At 33.5% G+C, this 8,124-nt stretch overlaps 1 pseudogene across 1 annotated transcript; it reads left to right on the forward strand.

Moving 5' to 3' along the window:
- The first annotated feature begins 2,493 nt into the window (after positions 1-2,493).
- LOC149237993 (uncharacterized) lies at positions 2,494-5,714 on the forward strand (annotated as a pseudogene). Its single transcript, XR_016246357.1, has 3 exons — positions 2,494-2,880; positions 3,049-3,178; positions 4,412-5,714. The product of XR_016246357.1 is annotated as an uncharacterized LOC149237993 (transcript).
- Positions 5,715-8,124: the final 2,410 nt, after the last annotated feature.

The following is an 8,124-nucleotide window of genomic DNA, read 5'->3' on the forward strand; positions in this document are numbered from 1 at the left end:
GTACATCAACTTACCAAAAGCCTAAAAAAAAGATATGCTTAAGACAAATACCTTGAACAACATACACAAGAAAATTCATCTTAAAGTTTTGAGGCAACAAGGAAAGGAGTCATCACAACTATGCATACTAAATATATATACATTGTCCATGCAATATATTTCCTTTATACATTCTACCACTTAAAAAAAACTTCACCTCATGTCAAAACTCATTCGTAAAACATATAATACATGTATCAAATGCAAACTTTAAACAAGACAACAACACCTATTTGACATGGAATCTACCCAACAAGCGATTGAGTGTGAGCACTTCTTTACCCAACCATGGGCTCAATGGAATTGTTTATTTCTACAACTAGCCACCCCCTAACTAGACCAAGATGTTCCAAAGGAGAACTTAGGTGTCTCTTTGCATAATTGGAAAAAGGTTGAACTCTTTCCTAAAGTATTTTTCATGAGAGAACTCTTCATAGGGTTCTAAGACTCATATTAGCTCTTATGGCTTCTCCTATTAGCTGAACATAACAAAAGAGTAAGCTTCCCCTTCATTTCTCCTTAGTCCCTAAATGAATCCCTTATCTAGTACTTTAGGTTTTCCCAACAATCCCTTAAATTCATTATCTCAATTGTAAGATGGTCCATAGGCTTCCCACACAAATTTCATGCTCAAATTTGCTAAGTTTTCTCCTTCATTCAGCTTAGCATTATCTTAACACACATGCTATTCTATCTCTTTCCACTCTCTACATGAAATGTTTGTTCTCTCTCAATCATGCTTTAATAGATATAGCATGAGTGTTAAGATAATGCTAAAGTGATATGACTTTTCAACCAACTTCCTTACTTGCATTTAATGATTGGATTGGATGACTAAAAGAGAAAAGTAAATAGTTGGACAAAATAATTCTACAAGATGGATTTGAAATATTAGCCATTTACACCCCGTTTCCCCCTCATGATATCATAGTCCTTATAGGTATTCATGCTTAACTATTTGTTTGTTTATTAATTAGAATAGCATATATACAATATTTAATATATACAATATTTAATATATCCACATCATCATGACATAGTAGTAAAATATGGAAATAAAATTAATGTTTAAACATGATTAATTACAATTAATTATGAGATCAAAATTAGAATGTTACAGTGGATGTGCTTTGTGCGCCTGACAAAGTTTGAGTCATAAATTATAAATGATATTAAGAGATAAAAGATGTAATTTCCCCTTCTTTTTACCCTTAATTTCCAAACCTCCTCTAAAAATTATCCTTTCCAACTTATAATCTAATAGAAAGGAAGAAAGTGGCTCTTAAAAATATTGGAAAAATCCACCTTATCAAGTCACTTCTCTAATAATTAACCTTGCAACCTAAAATCCATTTGAATGGAGTAGAAACGCCTATATCTTATGATGATTGTGAAGTCTCAAATGATTACCAAAATCTTAATTTGATTTGAATCCCTACTCGAAAAAGAAAAAGAAACACTTCAAATTGATTCTTTATTGTTTCTCCTGATATAATTTAAAGTTTATTTTTTGATATCCTTTATAATTTATTATGATTATCCCTTCCAACCACCCATATTCAACTTCATACTCTTAACAACATTTAATCATTAAAATCTTTGGTCAAATTAACACTGATGCATATACTCAAGGGCGTTGGGGGCTGACAAATATCTTAGTTTTCAAAACTCTTAGCTAACCAATTAGTGAGAATATTTCCGATAGTGATAAGGACACTCACCATAGTTTTATCTAGATTCGTGTAGATGGAAGTGATTTGGTACTCATTCTAAAGCCAGAAGTTTGCCCATCAACCAAGAACATGATGCTGCGAACGACAAAACCATCCTCTACCGAAAAAAAATCTGTGGAGACTTCTTCACACGAAATGAAGACAATGAAAGCTTACCCATAACCAGCAATAGTTAAAATAAAAAAACCCTAACCAGTACAATAAGGTTCCTTGATTGCAAACAATATAGGTCGAAGAAATTCGACACATCTTAAATAAATTAAAATATATGACCGGTGGAAGAAGGTTCCATCAGTACAATGACCGTTTGAAGCATTCCACAGATCTAAAGTTGAAATATGATTCGAATATTTCAATTTCTCCATGATTATACCAACTGGAATTGAAAGCTCAACTGCTAACAACTTTGAAAACCAGGAAATTAAAGATAAGCAACCAACTCCCAACAACTCTGAAATTGCTAATTCGGACACGCAAGCTAAATGTCAATTGCCAATACTCAGCATGAATTGATTATGATTATGAGAGACCGTGATTGGGTTCGAATCTACCCAATTTCGATGTAATGTAACAGTCAAGGTTCCACAATTATCACTTTCCTATGGGAAGTGGAAGTCGAAGTTCCACCAATTCTGCTCGGAATCAAGGGGAGCGAAACTTGAGGTTACCATTCGGAGAGGGTACACCGTCGAAAAATCTATTTATTTCGAGAAGCCCCACACGACACGATCTGTTCGTTCACGACTCGCTCTCGCGCTCTCGTCAGTCGAGCGTGTTCGTCTCGGCCTCAGAGATAAAAAGAGGAGAGCAGGCGAAGACCATGAGGGTAGAGAGGCTTATCAGACTCACATCAAACGTAACTGGAGCCGTGAAGGGTTAGTTGCGGTGTTAAATTCGAGGACAGCTTTCCGTATTAGAAAGGGTATAGAGGCGCCCTTTACGGGAGTCGGCACCAAACCAGAGTGGAGAGAAATAATGGGTAGGGCTCCCTGCTGCGAAAAGGTTGGGCTCAAGAAGGGCCCCTGGACGCCGGAGGAAGATCAAAAGCTCCTCGCTTACATACAGGAGCACGGCCATGGCAGCTGGAGGGCTCTGCCTCAGAAAGCTGGTCATTATGATTTTATATTTAAGATTTTTTGTTGGTATTTTTTTCATAAGGAGTGATTTAAGAGTACATCTATTCATCCTCAATTCAAAATCCCATGAAAATAGATTTTAGGTTTAACCTGGAAAAATAACTCAGTAAGCTAATTTTGATAGAGTGAATTTCATGCAGGGTTGCTGAGATGCGGGAAAAGCTGCAGATTGCGTTGGGCTAACTATCTAAGGCCAGATATCAAACGGGGAAAGTTCAGCACACAGGAAGAACAGACGATTATTCAACTTCATGCCCTTCTGGGAAACAGGTTACTAGTTTTAGTAAAGAGTGATCCTTATCTCATTACCTTTTTCTAGAAAAATTTTGAAATATTTTCAGAATCTTAGAACATAAAGATGTGAAGATAATTTATTATTTAGAGATAAACTTGAATTTGAATTTGACTTTTATATTTAAAAATGAGACAAATTCAAATTTAATAAAGAAAATTTGAAAATATATATCTTACAAATATTTACACATATTATTTTGAAACTGCAATGTGTTATTTTATAATTTTTTTCAATATACAAATTAATTTTTTAAATTTTTATGTAACTGCAATTTATTATATTATAATTTTTTTTAATATGTATATTTTTTTAAATTACCCATTTGTAACTGTAATATGTAAGAGTTATCATTTTATTATCATTGTTGTTTATGTTATTTTTTTATAAACAAAGAATTTATAAAGGCTACTAAGGTAGATTGACCAAGACCTTCACTGTGACCCTCCTATGCCATCTCTCCTCAGGTTTGCGTTCGTAATGTGTCCTATTGAAAGATCCTGGCCACATAGTTTGCAATATTCTGTTGTGTCCTCCAATGCCATCTCTCCTTAGGTTTGCCTTAGTAATGTGTCCCATTAAAAGATCCTGGCCACATAGTTTGCAGTATTTTGTTGTGTCCTCCTATGCCATCTCTGCTTAGGTTTGCCTTAGTAATGTGTCCCATTGAAAGATCCTGGCCACATAGTTTGCAATATTCTGTTTTGTCCTAGTGGATTGAAGGTTTAGGGTTACTCTACAATGCAATATTATATGAATTGACGGAATTATTATCTGCATCAAAATTGAATGAGTAAATTTCGATTTTTTTAATTAATAAATTCAATTTGGTAATTATGATTTAATTGTTACATTTTTTATATTTAGTTGAAATTTGGTGTTATAAATTTTGAAAAAATTATTAATTTAATTAATTGTAGATTTGAGGTTTGTGTTATCTTCATTTTGTGTAGTGTTATTTTTGGGAGTCATCGCATTCATGATTTTATTGTATCAACATTTCGAACCAACCTCTGTGGTTCATCATCAACATCAGATGGTTTTGAAATACTAGATTTTTTCATTACAACCCTAGATTTTTGCATTACAGCCCTAAAACGGAAAATTCCAAAAATTCTTGAAAAAAAAAATAGTTCGGAGTACTCCTTAAATATTCCTGCAGGTTTTGTGTATGGAATTGAATTGTGTTGATATGACGATGAATGTTGCAGGTGGTCCACGATCGCCACTCACCTTCCTAAGCGAACTGACAACGAGATCAAGAACTACTGGAATACCCATCTGAAAAAGCGCTTGGTGCAGATGGGAATCGACCCCATGACGCACAAGCCGAAGTCCGAATCGACTATTGCATTTGGCCTTCAGTCGTGTAATGGGTCGTCGAATCTGAGCCATATGGCGCAGTGGGAGAGCGCGCGCCTGGAAGCCGAATCGAGGTTGGCGCGCGAGTCCAAGCTCAGGGCCCAGGGCCTATGGCCTGCGTCCATGAGAAACCCTAATGTGAACTCAGATATACTTACTAGATTGCGGTTAGCCAGTCAAGGATTCGATTCCGATAAGGAAGGGTCAAAGATTCTGGGGTTGAACTCTACTGGCGGCTTTGAAGGTATGAAAATAGCAGACAAATGGGACAAGTTCCAAGATTTGAGTTTGGGGATTAAGTCAGACCAAAGCAATTCTTCTGCGCTGGGAAGTTCCTTCAGAGGTTATAATCCACTGGAGAATGTTCAGAGCGCGGACCGAGCCAGTAACACAAGTTATCTGAGCCTTCTGCAACAAGCCATGTGTCCTTCTGCTCAAGGCAGCAAAATTCTGTACAATGAGGCCAAGAAGCTGATGGAGAACCAGAAGAACCGGCAGGCTAATGTAACGGCCACCCTTTATAATGTCCACCAACCTCATGGAAATTGTAGTGAAAGCAAGCATCTATGAGAAAGCCCAGAACGATGTCCAGAGCTCCAGCGACTCAGAGAACGTGGAGCCATCAAGAGATTCTGTACTTGTACTTTGCCCACAGGAATTATTGGGTACGAGGTCAGATGTGTCAGAGCTCTTCAAATCTGAGGAAAGAGTTGACCCCACTTCATGTTTTTTCTGCATGCTGAGTTAGAAATCGACCTCTGCTTAATTGAATTGGGCGTCCTCTCCTGCTAAAGCTGCTCCATTTTGCTGATTAAAGCTGCTCTTACACGCTGGCATAAGTCGCACTTCTTGGTCAATATAATTGACGATGACAGAACGAAAGGAAATGATGAAAGAAAGATCAGGAAATAGTGAAAACAAATAAATCGGATACAGCGAAAATCAAAGATGATCAGACTCTTATTTTCCTGTTCTATCGAATCCAGTTTCTTCGTTCTCTCCTTTCACCTCGCTGTATGCATTTATTTTTATTTTGAATTACGCTAACGTGATTAGTGTATTTACATTTGTATTAGATGTGACTTTTACATTTTTAATGTATATTAGATTAATGTTTGAGTGTTTATGGTTATAAATACGTTTTCTTTTGAATATATTACAAATTTATATTAGAGGAAGAAAGTACTCCAGTGAAGATGGGTTTCTTATGGATTCTTTATCCCGATATAATTTAATTTTACATAATTTATTTTAGATATTACTGTTTAGGGTGAATAAAATATATTTTTTCTTTTAAAATTGCAAGAATTCAAATTTAAAAAGACAGAATAGGTAATCTTCTTTAAATTTTATTAGTAAAATTATTTAGAAATGAATTTTTTTTTTTTTTTATAAATAAAAATATGTTAGATACTTAATTAATGTTTAATTTTAATTTAACTTTAATTTAAAAATTAAATTAAATTGTTTTTATTTAAAAAAAAAATCTTTTTGTTATATATTTATTTTTAATCTCACGAATAAAAATATTTTAGACACTATATTAATGTCTATTTTAATTTAACTCTTAAAAAAACAAAAAACAAAATTTAAGAAAATTGATCTTGGTATTTGACATATGAAAATAATTTTTATTCTAAAATGTGTTTTTTATTAAATTTAATATAATATTTATAATATTTTTACTTATTATATATTTAAAATATAATATTTTAAAGAGAATAACTTTTTTTAAAGTATGTATTAGGTAGATAGTTCAAACAATTAAATAAATTTTTAAAATTTAATTAAGTTAATTTTTTTTTTAAATAAGACAATTATGATAATTAATTCTTATTTTTTATTAAGTAAAAAATAAATAATTAATATTAAAAATAATTGAATAATTTATTATAATTTAACTATAAAAAATTACAATTAAATAAAATAAATCATATAATTCATATTTGAAGACCACACCATAATAAACTATACTTCATTTGAATAGACAACCTTATAAGAAATCATACTTTTTAATAAAAACCTAGGAAGATACCAAAAAAACATAAATAGACATTGGTCGGAATGAACAAAACTTGTATTAAGAAATTTGCAAAAATGTGACTAATAAGAATATAAAAGCCTCTATGGAGAGTTTATGGTTTATCTTTTATAAGCCAGTGTTTAACATAAACACAATCCATATTTATAATCCATATTTATAGGTTTTCCATTTGAGTTTTTAAGATAAATCTTCTTGTAGAATATGGTTAAATGATTGTGTCTAGTTAAATATTAATTTTCGTTTTACTTTAAGGTTTTAATTCATAGATAACAACACTTCTATTTCTATTTAAGGTTTTAATTCATAGATAACAACACTTCTATTTCTATTAGTTGGTTTTACTTTGGGATTTCAATTCATGGATAACAACACTTCTATTAGTTGGTTGAACAACTAGCTTCAATTAAGTATAGTCGAAAGTTCTGCACATATATTAGTAAGAAAAAGTTGTAAATTAGAATAATATGTTCCATACAATTGTATAAATTCATTTAAGCTTTTATATATATACTCAACACTTTCGCAAATGAAAATTAATGAAAATGTATGCATTATGTATTACGGGAAAATAACATAGATAAATCTCAAATTAAATATGGCAATACACTAATTTTATAAGCAAAGTTTAGATATTCCAGAAGGAAACTAAATTTCTTAGTTTTCATATATTTACAAAACATTCATATTTATTATAAAAGTACATCATATAAGATTTTGATTCCATTTGGGTTAAGGAAGTGTTAACAATTTTTGAAGAGAAAATGGAGTCTACTAGGGCTTCTGTCTGTATTCCCAGGATCTGCCGGGAAGTCGTCGATGAGCGTTGGTCTATTCTCAGAGTGCATGGAGGTTGTTTCCTCTGGTGCGATCTATGCATCTGGCAATTAAAGTGGGATCTTGCTATATCCGGCAGACAAAAACCCTGGGCTAGAAGATGGATGATAGGCGACATTTTTATTTCCTTTGTGCTAGATCGTGCTCTTGCCAGTGCAGATCTATGGAGAGTACTGAATTTTCAGATGGTGTTAGGTTGATCTGTGGTGACTGCAAGCACGAAGGATCTGTGCTGGTCAGATCTGCTTGTCTCCCAGCTCGTACACGCCGTCTAGTATCCCTTCAGCTGCCTTGATTATGATGGTGAGGCCATTGGAGGATTCCAGGAAAAGTTTACCCATTACAGTGAAGGGGTTTTTCAAGGCTCCCTTCTCTCTAAAATCGTTGTCGAGTTTCCGATTTTTCTTGGGTTGTTCGATTGCAAGGCTCGTTATGTTCCCCTTTTGCAGCACGTTATCACAGGCCCCGTGGAATCGAGTAGGAACTTGGTTTTGCCTCTTATCAAGTATTTTCACCTCACATCTACGTCATGGGACCTTTCTCATTCAGATAGGAACCACGATCTTGGGGCTTCATATTTCAATCATGAGGAAGATTTCCAAATATTCTTGAAGACTTCAAATGGAAAATCAATACTTACAGGGAGTGGCTACTTGGCCAGTGGATCTAGTATTAGATATGAAA

This window comes from Pinus tabuliformis, chromosome 8 (genome assembly GCF_031772625.1).
Source record: "Pinus tabuliformis cultivar Carrire ecotype Pingquan chromosome 8, CPIR1, whole genome shotgun sequence".
In the NCBI taxonomy this organism is placed as follows: domain Eukaryota; kingdom Viridiplantae; phylum Streptophyta; class Pinopsida; order Pinales; family Pinaceae; genus Pinus; species Pinus tabuliformis.